The sequence below is a fragment of the Triturus cristatus genome, chromosome 9, assembly GCF_964204655.1.
Source record: "Triturus cristatus chromosome 9, aTriCri1.1, whole genome shotgun sequence".
NCBI classification, from domain to species: domain Eukaryota; kingdom Metazoa; phylum Chordata; class Amphibia; order Caudata; family Salamandridae; genus Triturus; species Triturus cristatus.
In genome coordinates this window covers 486,420,379-486,437,723 of record NC_140592.1, presented here as the reverse complement: position 1 = coordinate 486,437,723, position 17,345 = coordinate 486,420,379, and the positions used below count along the sequence as shown (strand labels likewise).

The 17,345-nt window shown below is 42.2% G+C and overlaps 1 protein-coding gene and 1 pseudogene across 6 annotated transcripts in view; both read left to right on the top strand.

Annotated features, from left to right (window-relative positions):
* The window catches only part of CTSW (cathepsin W), a 1,394,816-nt gene that overhangs the window by 483,376 nt on the left and 894,095 nt on the right, over positions 1 to 17,345 (top strand). The gene's annotated exons all lie outside the window — the stretch shown is intronic.
* LOC146798180 (E3 SUMO-protein ligase KIAA1586-like) lies at positions 6,377 to 8,772 on the top strand (annotated as a pseudogene).

The window sequence follows — 17,345 nt, the reverse complement described above, 5'->3', positions numbered from 1 at the left end:
CATACAAATAATAGAAGTGCAGCACGCAAAAATTGGTAGCCTATGTAACATTTTCCAATACAAGCTGTCCCTCTTTTTAGGTCTCGCTGAGCCAAAGGCTCGAAGAGACATTTTGTATGTGGGATTTTCAAAGTGCTACCCACAGTCTTTTGGCTGGCCTAAACCTTGAGTGCACGATCACATGCACGTGCACAGCTGCTCCCACTCCCCCCTCCCTTCTCTATAGCTTTCTTTCACTTTAGCCGCTTTGACCCTTGCATTCCCCCCTCCCTTCTCACCCAGCCCTTTGATGCTCTGCTCGATTAGTTTCACTTTCGCCGCTTTGATGTTTGATTTTTATTGCCTTTGTTTATGTGACGGAGATCCATTGCATTTGGCAGAACATTTCTGGGGCCGTATTGCATGAAATACACCAGGTGGCGCTAACGTGTTTTACAGAGCACCATACAGCATTTTGTTCTGCGTTAAAAAAAAGACGCTTTAGGAGCGGAAAGGAGCTATCCCTTTTACTTGTATTAAAATGTATTTTTAAAGGTGTCTCAAAGGATCCTGAACATAGTTTATACTAGCATGCTCCAAAACTGTCCGTATTTCACTCCTGATTGCACTGGCCTTTCAGGTCCCAAGACTCAGACTCATGATTTTACTGTTATTTCAAAACCAATCTAACATTTGTTTTGTTTTAGGTATTACCTTAGTAAAGCATACCTATGTGATCTTACTCTCCTTGGTCAGTGTTTTATTATGGATGACAAGATGTTTTCTCATTACGACTCGCACCATAAGCCTCTTTCATTCCAAACATCTGGAAATGCATTTGTCTCTGTAACTATATAGTAATGGCTGGCGGAAATTATGCTACACACCTATTTATTGGCTTCACCAAACGATTCTGCTTTCACTGGTGTGACCATAACTTGCCAAAATATTTTACTGATGCTTTCGGCAGTGTCTCCACTTCTGTCTGATCACTCCTCAAATGACACCTTCCTTAATCCCACCCACAAGCAAGGTAAGCCACTCAATTTTATGCTAATTTCAAACACTTTATCCAAATCTAAACCCATCATCGCTCCATCTGACATCACACATTTCACATGCAAATCAGTTCGCTTCCTTGTAGATCGCTCTCTCATGTACCCATCTGCTGTAGAGAACAGGACCCCACTGCTCTCACTGCTTTCCACGTGATCTTCATAAAGACCTCACTTCAGTCTTGCACTACAGCTCATACAACTGCTTCATTATCCACCTTGTACCAAAGATAGGCCTCAGCCATGAATTACACTTGAAATAAGAGCGCATAACAGTAAATGAGGGCAGCAGTACATAAATGGCGAAAGCACATATTCACTGCTAACTTCTTGGTTAATAAGCAAGCCCTTCATACACTGCATAATGATCTAGGAGGTGTCAAATCTATCTATTTCCAGGACCTCATTACCTCACCATCCACAAGCGCTCTGTGCAAACCTTCAGCTCTTTACTCTCTCCATCATCTTCAATTATCAGTATTCTATTGTTCATCCTTACCTGCTCATGTCTTCACCCTGCTACATCTGCTCCAAGATTAACACTATAATTAGTCCACAGTGCTCAAGTCCTCACTCGCCTCAACCCTGCGCAGTTACATTATTACGATTTAACACAACATCCTCCTAACAAACGTTTCCTCTTATGAAAGTAGCTAATCCACCCTGTGCCCCCCCCTCTAACCACTTCGTCCTCCCTTCATCAAATCTTTGCCTCTTTCATCCAACAGTTTCCCCTGCCTTTCCCTTCGCACTGACTGCCTGTCCTGTAACCGACTACTCAACCCTCTCCTGTGTTCGGGACCCTTCATTCCACTATCCTATCCTCTCCTCTGTTCTTGTCTATGCTCATACTCTTAGACCGTTCTGCCTCTCCTTTGATATTGCTGGTCACCCCACACTTTTCTCAATGAGCGCACAGGGCATTAGCTGGCTACCAGCCCTTATGCTCCTCAATAAGCAGCAGCAATCGTTGCAGTTTCACCAAGGTGAGTTTAGTAAGAGTTTATTTTACTACTTTCGATAACTGGTGCCTTTCGCAAACAGAAAAGGTAATGACAATGTATGGCACATTACAAGATGGCATGTTTTAATACTAGGGCTTCTGATTATATGCATAACGTTTGATCTAGCAGACATGATTGAACATATGGTGAGACCCTTAAATGAAGGCTTAGGGCTCAAATCACAAAGGGACTAATATGCAATAAAGTTACGTGTCTCTTCACTCATGGCAGAATCTCTGCACTGCACTCACTGCAGTGCGCTGGACAGAGAGGCTGCCCAGAGTGCAGAGACTCCACACTTGTACCTTTACTACACGTAAGTCCCTTTGCAAATCAGACCCTTAACCTCTACTTCTTTGTGATTTTTAAAATAAAGAGAGGGAAGCATTTATAGTAAAAATGGAAAACTTGTGTCTCTATTTACAATGCAGTTATTGGTTGTTTTTAACTTTCAAGAAAATAACACATTTGTTCTAAAATGACATCCATATCTTAAATCACACATTTTATGATTTTGACATTTGGAATGTCATGTCATACCCTTCACTTGTGCCCATTCCCGACTTCTTATACCCTTGTTATCTAGCAGTGCTTTCAACACCACAGGCCATCAAATTCTGAACGGAACGGCCCTAAACGGTTTCGCCCATACCTCTATAAACACACTCAAATGCTAACAAGCATTGGCATAGCCAATAGGTCTCGCCATTGGGACCGTTCAAGTGTTTAGTTATCCAGCACAATATCCTTGGTGCAGTAACATTAACTGTTGCATGGCTAAACACTTATAAGGTCCCAAAGGCGAGACCTATTGGCTATGCCAATGCTTGTTTATTAATTTCGCCTAGTTTCCAACCTTCCCCAGGTTCCCACTGATATTCTGTTTTCAATCTGCTGGGATTTTATTTGGGCTAGTTTCTAGTATAAAATGACCCCTTATTACAATGATGCATTCAAATAATTGCGAGTGTTCTTTAGGACACACACAGGAATCAGAAGGCAACATATCTGAGCAGGGCCGGCTTTAGATCTGGTGGCACCCGGTGCGACAATGTTTGTTAGCACCCCCCAATGACCACCTCCACCACGGATTCCCTCACCACCACCCTTTAATAGTGCTCAAGTCTCCATAACCACACTCTCTCATATGCATATATAGCGCCACTCATACCAGTGTCAGTCAGTCAGAGCACTTTGCATTGCACACACATTGTCTCAGTCAATCATATGTGTGTAACTCAGCGTATAGGAAATGTTCCATAAGACAGAGGACTACAAGGTGTAGGAGTCACATGTCATCAATACTGGTAGGCAGTATAGTTTAATAGTGCTTGGTCTGGAGAAGCACAAACTCAAAATTTAAAAAGGAACACCATAGTTGGGTGTTCTCTTCAAATGAGAATAGATTTCTGCCCAAATTAACCCTTTTTCCAACATTAATCTTTGCTCAAATCTATACTTTGCAACATGCATGCAGTTCTTTGATAAAAGTTAATAGTTCAGTACAATTACAAAGTGCATAGAATCTAAATAGGTCATTGGGTTTTCTAAGTGTCTAAACTCTAAACCTATTCTGTTTGGGTGACCAGCCTGAGCTTCCACTGTTAGCTTTCTGTGAATTGTATTTGTGTTGTGTATGCAGACTGTAGCTCGGAGCTATAAGTTCAAATCCTATATTAGGATTTTTTATTATAAATCCAGGTAACAAAATGATGTCTCTTTTAAAAGCAGTAACCCACTTACCTATTTACATTCTATGCATTTTGTAATCTGCTCGGTATTTGTTTTCTGCAACAGGCATATTAACCATCTGCACTACTTTATAGTGACTCACAACCCCAATTAAACAAAACTCTGATCCCTCTTAAGGAAGAATATTAATCACAGAATGTGTCCTTACATTTTTTTTGTTGTCCGTAAATTGCTGGAGGAAACAAACGTGGCAGCAGGTGCTTTAAAGTAATAATAAACTTGCAAACACTGCGCCTCCGGAAGCCAGCATCCGGTGCAGTGGCACTGGTCGCACCGCCCTAGAGCCAGCCCTGTATCCGAGCTACAGTCTGCATACACACCACAAATACAATTCACAGAAAGCTAACAGTGGAAGCTCAGGCTGGTCACCCAAACAGAATAGGTTTAGAGTTTAGACACTTAGAAATAGACTAGTACAGAGAATTCAGCTATTCTTCCCAGTTTTAGAAAAATGAGTAACAAGTGCTGCATTTTCATAAAGCACATTGCACTTTTCAGACAACGTTGGCATTTTTCGTGCATTTAAAACTTTCATGCGCTTTGACCTTGTCAGTGAACTGCTTCCGTTCCTGCACAGCTCCGCCTGGTAGCTGCTGCCCCGGACCCCTGCAGGTGAGTCACTGCTATTTCGTAGAGCTACTCCTACATACATATCATTAACAAATAACAACGTCTCTGGTAGCTACTCATCTGTCCAAAGGCATCAGCCGATATGCAGGCATTCTACCACAGCACTGGATAGAGCAGGAAGTGGAGGCACTTGGGGTTTGTGACTTTAGGATTGTGGAAAGATTTGGTTCATACAGTTGAGTTCACCAACACCACTCAACAAGCAATGGGCTTCTAAATGCTCCACTGCAACATACCACACCCTCACCACCTCCGCCGGAATTGGCAAGGCTCATTTGCTATGTTTGTCCTTAGTGTGATGTTTGCATTTTTTCAATCTTATGACTTCTTCAGTGATGTAGCATTGAGGGCAGCACCAACACTCTGAAAATTGTTCCAGCCCCACTGGCTTGGGTGCCTTTCTTTGACATTTTCATGCTTTCTGGCCTGGGTCGGGTGCCTTTGTGTGACATTTCTATGGTTTCTGGTATGCGTGCCTTTGTGTGACGTTTCCATGATTTCTGGCCTGGGTGCCTTTGTGTGACGTTTCCATGATTTCTGGCCTGGGTGCCTTTGTGTGACGTTTCCATGCTTTCTGGCCTGGCTGGGTGCCTTTGTATGACATTTCTATGTTTTCTGGCCTGGGTGCCTTTGTGTGACGTTTCCATGATTTCTGGCCTGGCTGGGTGCCTTTGTGTGACATTTCTATACTTTCTGGCCTGGCTGGGTGCCTTTGTGTGACATTTCTATGCTTTCTGGCCTGGGTGCCTTTGTGTGACGTTTCCATGATTTTTGGCCTGAGTGCCTTTGTGTGACGTTTCCATGATTTCCGGCCTGGGTGCCTTTGTGTGACGTTTCCATGCTTTCTGGCCTGGCTGGGTGCCTTTGTGTGACATTTCTATGTTTTCTGGCCTGGGTGCCTTTGTGTGACATTTCTATGCTTTCTGGCCTGGGTGCCTTTGTGTGACGTTTCCATGATTTTTGGCCAGAGTGCCTTTGTGTGACGTTTCCATGATTTCTGGCCTGGGTGCCTTTGTGTGACGTTTCCATGATTTCCGGCCTGGGTGCCTTTGTGTGACGTTTCCATGCTTTCTGGCCTGGCTGGGTGCCTTTGTGTGACATTTCTATGTTTTCTGGCCTGGGTGCCTTTGTGTGACGCTTCCATGATTTCTGGCCTGGGTGCCTTTATGTGACGTTTCCATGTTTCCTTGTCTGAGTACTTATGAGTGTGAGATTTCCATGCTTTCTGGCCTGGGTGCTTATGTGTGACATTTCCACGGTTTATGGCCTGGCTGGAATGGATGCTTATGTGTGACTGTGACACACATTTCCATGCTTTCTGGCCTGGGTGCTTATGTCAGGTTATCATTTACGATTTACTATGCTTTGAAAGTTGATACAGCTTAATATGTAATGGAAAATGTGTTGTGCACCATTTTGGTTTTTCTTTTTGCAAAATGTTTTTGAGGGGAGAGTTCCCCTCATGCAAACACCTCTGGCAGTCATTAAGCTTGCTGTGCTTGCGTGCTATGCACCGTATGGGGGCTGGTGTAATAATACTTACCAGGGCTGCTTTGGGTTCCCAGTCAGGCCCTGAGTGTGAATTAATGAATAATTTTTGTGAATCACAGTGTGTAACTAACTCTTCACACTGCCACCTCACCCTGCTTTTGTTGTAATACCGGAAGCCAAAGCTTAAAAGTGAGGCAAACTTTAAAGACTTTGTGTCTTTTTCGAGTGAGCGCTGCAGGGCAGGCAGGGTTATGGATTGGAAAATGCCTGAATTTGGGTGGGCAAAGTAGGAGGAGGATCCATTTGGATTGTACTTGTAGTCAAGCATGGATGGTAATAGATGTGCAGTTGCAGAAATGTCTTTGGTGCAAACTGCAAATAAATATTAATTGTGCATGTTATTTAGACGAATTGACATCGCATTTCGCATGTCTAGCGTGTTTTCTTTCACTTTGCTTCCCTAGAATGTCACATACTGGACAGAAGAAGATTTCAAGCTACTTCACAAAATTTAAGCCCAAAGATGATGAGGAGCCTGCAACCAAACTTGCTAGAAAAGGCCATGTACTTCCAGTGGATGAAGGGAACAGGGAAGATGATGAAGTACGAGAGAAGGCACTAGATGAGAGTGACACCACTACTAGTAGCAGCGTTATCACCCCTACAGAAGAAAAGACACAAGATAGTCCTCTTAGAGATGAGCAGCATCATGCTGTGCAGATTGCTGCAGAGACGGAGGAAAAACCAAGCACTAGCAAACAGTTTGACATATCACTGAAACCCTATTCAGACAGAATTTTTAGGAAAGGCATTCTTCCTAAAGGTTGGAAACATGACCAAAAAATATATTTCCAACGCAAGCATCTGTGGTTAATTGTTAAAGGCCTTAACCTTGGCTGTTCTGTGTGTCGCCAAGTCCGTGATCTTGGTGCTGAGAAATCCAGGGGAATTAAATTTTACAAAGAATGGACTGAGTCTACTGAGAAGGCATATGGCACCAATATAGAACAACAGCAGAAACCATTGAGGAAAAAGATTGGAGAACATGCACAAAGCAAGGCTCATGTTGCAACTTTACAAATCTTAGAAAATGCAAAAAAAGATCCTTTATTGAAAGTAACTGCAAAAGCGCAATCTTTACAAATGTCAGCAACAGCCAGAATATTCAGAGTAGCTTATAAGGAAGCAAAGCGGAACAGGCCAGCTTATGGTTTTGAAACCAAGATAGACTGCCACCAGTTGAATGGACTAGATATGGGGCGAATTTTGCACTCCAATGTAGCTTGCTCAAACATACAGCACCACATATCCTCAGAAATGAAGAGGAAGATATTTGCCAAAATTATTGAACTTTCCCCAAAAGTAAGTCTTTTACTAGATGAAGCCACTGCATTAAATAGGAAAAGTTCTTTAATTGTGTACATGCGAATGCAGCTACCTGGCATGGACACCCCACCTAATATTTTTGTTGACCTCATTGAGCTGAGTGATTTGTCAGCTGACGGCATAGTAAACAGTTTACTATCTGCACTAAAAAAGATCCTGTTAACATAAGTGAGGACTTTCTCTCCAAATGCCTGGTTTCAGTTGCCTGTGATGGAGCTTCAGTGATGTTTGGCCGCCACAGTGGTGCTGTAAAGAGGTTACAAGAAAAAATCTCTCCCAATAGTGTAGCCTGGCACTGCTCAGCACATCGCCTGGAACTTGCCGTTCATGATGTCATAAAAGATATTGGCGCTACAAATCATTTCAAGAACTTACTTGATAAGTTGTATTCTCGATTTGCCACATCTGTTAAAAACCGTTTGGAGCTAAAAGAATGTGCAGAAGCTCTTGATATTCAGCTTTGCAGAATAGGTAGAGTGTTAGATACTCGTTGGGTTGCATCAAGCTTCAGAACAGTAGAGGCTGTTTGGAACGCTTATCCTGCTCTCTTCAAGCTCTTTACTAGCGCAGCTGGTGATGGTTCCTGTGACAGTTCAACACGAAATATGTACACAGGCCTAGGAAGGCGGTTATCATCTATCCAGTTTGTTGCTAATCTTGGCATGATGTATGATGCTCTTCAGAAGTTATCAGAGTTATCACTCGAGTTACAGAAACGTGACTCTACAATCACTGATGCTCATCGAGCTATTTGTCGGCAAATTGTAGTGTTTGAGGCAATGGTAGACAGGCAAGGGAACCATTTCTCACAGTGTACAAAGGGCATAGAGGAAAACATATTCCAAGGTGTGATACTGCACAAAGGAAAGACCACTGATAAAATCATTGAACAGGGACAATTCTTTCGTAGCCTTGCAGAAAATCTAAGACATCGTTTGTTGTCTACAGGAGGTACTAATTCTGCTGACAAAAAGGCTGAGTATGATACACTGGTTAGTGAAATAAAAGTTTTATACAAACAGTACTGGCCTGATGAGCAACCTGTTCTTTATGGGGAAAGTGATATTGAGTCTCTGTGTAAAAGATTCAACATTGCCAGTCGAGAAACCATACGTGCTTACAGAGAGTTTAAGGAATCTTGAGGCAAAGAAATTAAAAGGCAGTTCAAGGAGCTTTTGATGGCCTTACACACTATTGCTATCAGCACTGCAGAATGTGAGCGGGGCGTTTCTCAAATGAATCTTATTTGCACATCTACAAGTGCATCGTTGCTGACTGAAACAACATGTTCATTAATGTTTTTAAATCTTGTTGGCCCACCATTGAAGAGATTCAACCCCATCCCCTATGTTCAGTCATGGCTTGCAAAAGGACGAAGAGCAGCTGATGACACTAGGAGTAAAGCAAGGAAAGAGGAAGACTTGGAATGCACAAGCAATTTAGACTGTGGGCATTTCTGGAAAAATAGATGCTAGCCCAGTCCAACTGACAAAACACGTGTCATTGCAATGTTTTGAAAAAGTTAGGCTTTACTGTGTTTGGATATTTAATTATTGTTCTAGTTTATATAGGTTATTTATTTGCAATTATAACACTGTTGACAGTGTCAATTTATTTAATATTTTGTTATATTTATGTCTCTTCCTTGTTTGGATGTTATATTTATTGTTATATTTTATACATGTTATTTATTTAGTTTTTATAAGACAATACTTTTTCGTTTTTCATTTTAGAACATGTATTTATTTGACTGTATTTATCTATATTTTAGTTTGAGTTATTTTGTCTTTATTTATATTTTGTATGGTACTATGGTCATTTTGCACTAATGGGTATGACTTGAGATGTGGAAATTCAAACTGCCCAGCCAGCCACTACCTATTCTTTTGGCTTAGGTACCTATAGGACGTTTTGGGGGAGTTGACATTTTTCTGTGCTTTGTTAATATCCAAATCGTTAATTAAAAAGTCATATTTTGAATATATATATGCCTCTTTTCTAATATCTGTCTTGTAAGTTGTCTGTATGATACAGAACTACATTTGGAAACACCAGTTAAGTTCCATGTTTTTTACTATTCAGAATGTCAAGCCCAATTGTTAATCCTCTTTTTTAATTGTTTCTCTAAAAGTAATCGCTTTAACGGAATACTAACTCTGCTATTTTTGAATCCCAAACCCCTTTGGCCACTGGAAGTGACGGTGGCTCATTCAAGTGTATTTCATGATTTTATTCAGCTTATCTATTCTGACTAGTGTTTGTTTTCACAACATTTTGGTTTATTTTGTCACATAAGTTTTGTGAAAGTTGTATCTTTGATCTCATAGACTCTCTTAAAAAGTGCATACCCTACCCCAGTATTGTCCTTTCCCCAAATCAGCACATAAAGCATCGGAATTGTCAGTTTTCAATGCATTAGTGATTTTATCTAATTTATTCCAAAATTGTGCTTTAAATGCACTTTTGATTTAATCTTTTTCAAAATTTTCACAGGGCGGGGGAACCTCCTATCAAAACCTTACTATGAGGAAGGCAGGCTCCCTTACTGAAAGTCATCTGACTTTTCGCAGTGCCAGTTGAGGGTGTGGGTGGAGCTAATAGAGGAAGTGGGTGGAGCCAGTGGAGGAAGTGGGTGGAGTCAAAGAAAAGTAGGTGTGGCCTCTGACAAAGATTTTAGCACCTGCACTTCAAATTTTACAAATTAATTATCACAGTGGCAAAATATCTGCATGCAGCCTGGCTTATTTGCAACTGTGCTGTCCACTGCTGAAAGTATGACATGACTTAGACGGCATCTGTTAATCAACATGATCTTTTCATATATAGCCTTTTGCACTTTACTTTTTTATCTGATCACTGTGGTTACCTTGTTGTCACTTTTAATTATTTCTATGACTTTTATGAATGCTGCAGAGTGTGCACATTGCCAGTGTGTTAATTGCCTTTGTAGATAGTTTCAGTGCTCTAGGGTGGCCTGTTACAGTGACTGTCCTCTTCCTTAAGAGCGTCGGCACTGGCACTTTGCATGTGATTGATGGCGTTTTATGTACTGTATTTTTAACCAAATATGTCTGATGAATATTATGGTTTTATGGATTGGAATATCCAAAATAAACAAGTTTGATTGGTTGATGGTAAAAAGATGTAAAAAATATTGGACCTTAGCAGAGTTTTGGAAACACCGAGTTAAGTTTCCTAGTAACTTCACTAAAGAATTTTGAAGCTCTACAATGTTCCAAGATATTCTGAGAGTTAAGGCAATGCTTCAGTGCTTCCTTACAATATCTGATGTTGTTTATAAGAAAAATTTGCTTTAGTAAAACTTGCCCCTCCCGGGGCATGCCTGGGCAGCAAAAAGTGATGTGTGCAAGTGATTCTTGCTTATAGTGATGTGTGCACCCCTAGTTCTTGAATTGTTGGTTGTGCCAGGGTAGCCTACGGTTTTTGTTATAGGGAATAATAAGAACCGCATGTGAATGATGGATCGTCTAGCTGATTTACGCAATGACTCAGATAAATATTGCTGAGCAGACATTATATTGTATTAATCCATGGTGTAATGCAAGTTCTTATTGTTGGGCAAATGTCAGAGGACCTGCTAAGCAACAAGACTGTGTTTTTAAGAGCAATTTGAGGGCAGCTTCTGGAAGATTGTTTTCCCAAATTGTCTGTGCCTCCAGGTCCATGACAGCAATTGATAAGTACGTAGGCCATGGGTTTGTAGTGGGGACATCACATAACAGAAGAGGTCTAATTGTGGATTTTAAAGTTCTTGGCTTTGCTTTTTTAACCAGGGAGCAGTAAGCTAGAATGTTTACCTTGCAAGCAAGGTCTTGACGAGCTAGGCCGAATTCCAGTTGAATGTGTGAACGGGAGCATCTCCGGGGTAGATGATACAGCTTTCAATATTTGTTACACAGTATAAGGTCTAATTTTGGAGCAAAATAAGCTGGGAAGCACTGATGACTGTGGGCCATTGATGAAATTAACTTTTTCTTGTTACACACAAGATCTGATTTGATGATGGAGTTTGCAACTTTGCATTTAGTCTACAACTAGCATATGTTACTGATGTTCCTTGATGTCTTTGCTTCACCAGCTGGTATCTAGGTGAGCTTTTGCCTTGAGCCAAATGCCCAAGTATTTATAGCTCAGAGAATACCCAAGCAAGCAATTGCTGGAATGCCATACCTTTTCAGATCTGTTACAGGTATTTTCCAAAGATCATTACACTTGGCTTGGATGGGCTCAGTTCTAAGTTGTCTTCACAGTTGTAGTAATGTAATTCATATAAAACCCTTTGCTGCCCTATATGTGTGCGGTCAAGGAGGACAATGTCATCTGTGTACTGTAGAATTTGTAGGTGGACATTATTGATATTTGGGGTAAACAATCTTGCTTTCCCATGGGATGCCCCTGTGTCTGCGGTATAGAGGCTAAAAAGGTGTGGGATGAGTACACACACCTGCTACAAGCCCCTGTTTGTATAGATTGTTTTTTAAACAGTCAGCAATCAGCCTTTTCCAAACTTTTTGGGGAACCGGGTGTCAGAATACAATGAAATTATAGTTTGAAGAAAATTTAATAAAATGCCCCAAGCTGCCAGCTTAGCTTTTTCCACAGTATTTGCCAATTGATCTTGTCAAAGGCTACTGTATAGTCACTAATACAGGCAAATAATTGGGGGGGGGGGGGCATTAGAATTAATAGCACAGTGAGCCAAGAAGGTTATTGTCACAATGTTATCTGTTGCAGTTTGGCCTAAGCCCTGTTTGGAAAAAAGGGATGATGTTATAATTGGTTGTCCAAGTTTCGAGTCCCTGGAGTAGGATCCTCGCATAAGCCTTGCCTTCGTCATCTAGCAGTGCGATTTGACGGTAGCTGGAGGGAATCCGTTTTGCTGCTCCTATTTTTATAAACTGGGCATACAACTGACCCGCTCCAGGAATTAACAAAATAACTTGTTAAAAACGAAGCCCTGAACAGAGGGGTCAGCCTTGGCTCACAATAATCTTTATAAGACTTGAACATAGTATTTGACATACCGTTTACGCCTGTGGCCCGCTAGATCTTAATTTCTTTAGAACTTCTATATTTCATTTTGAATGAAAGATGCTGTCATCAGATTCCAAACCTTCCTTCAGATGATCTTGAAGTGTTGGCGAGCAACCAGCAGAAGTAACCTGGCTACCCAGGAGGCTCATTTGTCGTAATAGAGCTGCAAAATAAAATTCTTCCAGTTATTGACGGTTACTCTGTTTTCTCGCAGTGGTGGATCCTTACCTCCTAGAATGTTGACATATTTCCAAAATCAAGAATGATCTTTAAGTTTTAAGTAGTTGTGGGGTGTGGGACGTTATCTTTCGATGTACTTCATTTTCTCCTCCTATAGCATCTTTTGTAGTCTTTGTTTTCTAGTTTATGCAACTTTCCTGCCAAAAAAGGACTGGCTGTCCCCCTTGTTAATTTTTTAGTTAATTCTAAAAGCTGTGCCTGAGCCTATTAAGCTCTTATATTAACCACCTATTTTGCTTGAAATGAAGAGGCTGGTAGGGCAATTTTTTCAGCCGTTGGGGGCAACAAGTGAGATGTGTGATCCTTGAGAATGCCTTTCAAAATGGATTGGTTGAGTTCTGTTTAAATAGTGTGTTCCTAGGTGCCAACACCACTAATAACGTTTCTTTTGTTATTGTGAAGTCCCAAGATTTTTTTCCATTAGATCAGTGTTAGATCTGGTATCCTTGGTGTGGTTTCCCACTAACCTTTTGCATCAGGCCCCCTGTATATTTTGGCTTAGTTTTTGCTGGCCTAAGGACTCTGCACACTTTGCAACTGCTAACCAGTGCTAAAGTGCTTGTGCTCCTTCCCAAGAACATGGTGACATTGGCTTATACCCAATTGGCATCTTTAATTTACTTGTACATCCCTAGTAAAGTGGCTCTACCTGTGCACAGGGCCTGTAAATTAAGTGCTACTATTGGCCCTAAAATACTGATTTTGCCACCCACTTAAGTAGCACTCTAAACATGTCTCAGGCTTGCCATTGCAGATCTTGTGTGGGCACCTTTAAACTGCTATTGCTTCCTGACAAAGTAAACCTTTTGCCAGGCCTAACCCTTCCTTTTTTAAATGCATACAAGTCATTCCAAGAGAAGACCCTGGACAGTGTGCAATGTATTTAAAAAGTAGGACAGGTACTTTTACGTTTTACATGTCCTGGTAGTGAAAAACTCTTAAACTAATTTTTCACTACCTCAAGGCGTACCTCTCTTATAGGTTAGCATTGGAATTACCTTATTACATTTAAAAAAAAAAAATCTTTTATTTATTAATTTTCATAGTATAACAACCATAAAATACATCACTGTTCGCATATGTTTACAGAATACAGAACGTTACTTGGATACATCGTAGCAGAGTTTGGCAGTGATAGCAGAACACAGTTCATGGCAGTAACATACAGTATGTAGAGTATCATCATATGGAACGTTCTCAGTCCTCTTTTCTAGTCATCATATACACAGTGAATAGATTCCAAATGTCACACGGCCGAGATGTACTTGGCAATTCTTCAGCATAACATGTAAGTTGGCCGCGACAGTATGCTACATCTTTTAACCAATGTTCATGCTTGGGCACCGGCCTGCCACCCCAATAAATTGAGACTCTACGCTTTGCTAGAAACAAAGCGATGGTCACCAGACGTCGATGAACAACTTTAAGCTTGAGCGCAGTACCTAATAAACATACTTTCATATTACAGTCTATCTGTTCACCTACCATTTCTGTTAATGTACATGTGACCTTTCCCCAGAATTCATGTATCTTTGGACAACTCCACGTCAAATGTTGGAAGTCTGCATTTTCCGCACCACACCTTATACGGCAATGGGAGTCTCTCAGACCATACTTATAGAGTTGCGCAGGTGTATAATACATTTGGTGTATGTATTTGTAATGAATGAGTCTGAGAGTCCCATATGTGGTCAGTTAGCCTGTTAGTTTACAACACGCTATCCATTCATCTTCCAATAAGGACTGAGGCAAAATAATTTTCAATTTCTCCATTGGGCCCAATTTAACATCGAGCACATCTGTTTGTCAAATTCTATATAAACTAGTAACAAGTTTGACCCGTGTCTGCGTTGTGTATATTAATTGCAGTGCCCCTAATGTCATTGGTTCCTCAGGAAAGCATGGGTATAATGCCCGCAACGCCGCTCGTAGTCTCTTATATATGAATGTTAGCATGAATGACCCCTCTTTTTCTCCTACAAATCGTGGGAGCTCAATAAACTTCCCTTCAGGAAATAAATTACTCATTATGTGTACACCTGCGTCTTGCATAGCCCTTCGAGAACCTGTTTCGCCCGTTACCGAGAGCGCTGTATGATGCACCAGTGGCATTGCCGGTTCGTACTGCGGCAATCGCCGTGCCCTCTTCCCCAGCTCTTGCCATGCGTGAGCTGTACAGCGTACCGGATCTACTTCGTCTTTTTCAAATACTGTGGTGGTGTTTACAATCATTGCTTTGAGTGGGATTGGGTGGACAGTGCCAGCCTCCACCGCCACATGTGGGGTGAATTGTGGTGCTTGCTGCCAATAGTAGGCGTACTGCGCCTGCGCACAAAGATAATATCATTGCAGATCCGGCACTGTAAAGCCACCCATCTCATACGGTAGTGTTAGCACTTCCCATTTAACTTGTGGCTTTTTACCGCCCCAGGTTAGCGTAATTAGTGAGATGCGAAGTGTGTTAAAGAAATGTTGCGTTAACTTAATTGGAATATATACAAATAAATATAAAAACTTCAGAAGTACAGCCATTTTGATTAATGCTATTCTATCTGCAAATGTTAATAGCAGTTTGATCCATCTGAAGATTTGCTCCGTAAGCCGTGTGATTGCCGGTCCATAGTTGGTCCGTATGATTACTTGCGGGTCTTTATGAATCCAAACACCCAAACTGGGTCCGTTACCCATTCTAGCGGATATCCCAATACAATCTGCGTCGTGCTGTCCGTCAAGGAGAGCACAACCGATTTACTCCAGTTTATTCCGAGTCCTGAGTGCCATTCAAAGCGGTTATATTCTTGAATTAGCCGCTCTAGGTATACCGCAGGTTCACGCACATATAGCACCATGTCATCGGCGTACATGGATACTGCCTGCGATGTCTGGTGGAAACGCAGCGCCGCCTGTGCATATCGCTGTCACAGCACACAGGCCAACGGCTCCAATATTACCGCAAATAATAAAGGCAATAGGGGGCAGCCTTGTCTCGTACCGCGTCTGATTCAGAACATGTCAGACATCTGCCCATTAACTCCATCACGTGCTATGGGGTCTGTATATAACAGCTTGATCCAGTTCGTGTAGATGCAGGGCGCCCCCACCCATGCGGTGTAACACTGCAAACATATATCTCCAGGAGATAGTATCAAATGCCTTAGTGGTGTCAAGGAGGACCGCTTCTGCCGGCAAAGTTGGTTCGAGGAGATGTAGTACTGCAAATAGTATCCTCAAATTATGTGCTATAGAGCGGGTTGGTATAAACCCTGACTGATCAGGGAGCACCATGTCAGGTAGCAGTACTGCACTCGGTTTGCCAGGACCTTCGCTAAAATCTTTACATCCGTATTCATTAGGGAAAGGGGTCTATATGATTCACAACTTTCTGGTGCCTTCCCCGGTTTCAATAGAGCAATAATCAGCGCTTCACGGAGTGTGTCCGGATGCCTTTGCTGCTCATATGCCTCTTCATACATCTTATGAAGGTAAGGTACCAGTATATCGATATACTCCTTATAAAATTCTGCCGGCAGCCCATCTGTGCCCGAAACCTTTCCAGTGGGCAACACAGTTATAGCGTCTCGAATTTCCTCTAGTCAGCAGGTGCATTAGGAAATCACCTTATTACATTTTATAAGTGTAATTTCCAAATGGGAACAGCTAACCCCTTGATGACTGGTGTCTCTGGAATCACAATTTTAAATCCTAACATATGGTGAAGCCGGATTATAAATTGCAATTCTAAAAATGCAACTTTTAGAAAGTTGACATTTTCTTGCCTTAGACATTTGGTGCCTGCAGCCTCTGTCTTGGTCACTTGACTGGGTGGCAGTTGAGCTTTGTGGATTGCTCCTAGGCAGCCATACACAATGGGGAGCTTGGGTGTGCCTGGATGGGCCATCACTGGCAGGATGGGAGAAAGGAGCTGGGCCCAGACCCACTTACACTTGAATAGTCTGTGTCCTGTCTCCACACAAAGGGCTACATAGCTACCTGTACTTACTCTGGAGCCTGGGCCAGTAAGGCAGGACACCTGTGCACTTCAAATGTGCTTTTACCCTACTTCAAAGGTACAACTGTGTATAAATACTGGACTTTAGACACCACCACTTCAGTACACTTCTGAACCTGTGGATACTCTGCCAGTAAGAAGGACTGCTGTGTTGCTACAAGGACTGCTCCTATGCTGGAAGTTGCTCAGAAGGAACTGCTGACCTGTTGCCCTCTTGCCTGGCTGAGAAGGACTGGATCTGCATCACTTGTACCCAGAAACCAGAGTGATGCCAAGTGCTAGTTGGCTGGTGTCCTGATCTAAAACCTCAGGGACTTGACAAGCTTCCGGCAACCTTGTATCTGCACCTGGACTTCCATCTGTGAGTCGTCCATGCCAAATGGTGCTACCACAGTCCTGGACCATTGAAGGTGGGATTAAGGTGCTCTGCCAGCCTCTGTGGAACCAGCAGAACTGGCGCTTATCCTCTGCTTTGCAGCACAAACCCAAGCAGAACTGACGCAACTTCCCTGTGCATGAATTGGACCTGTTGCAAAGACCCGCATCGCAGCACTTCAGAGCTGCCGCATCTCCCCTACTGCGTGACTCACTCTCAGCACAGGTCCTCGTGTCCCTCATCGAAGGCAGCCTCAGCGGTTATGTCAGACTCCGCACCGTACTCTTGCAGCTCTTCTGAGCCAATGCACCGCACCGACTGCTCGCCGCATCTTCAACTCTGGACTTCGCATCACAAGTCCCCTCGAA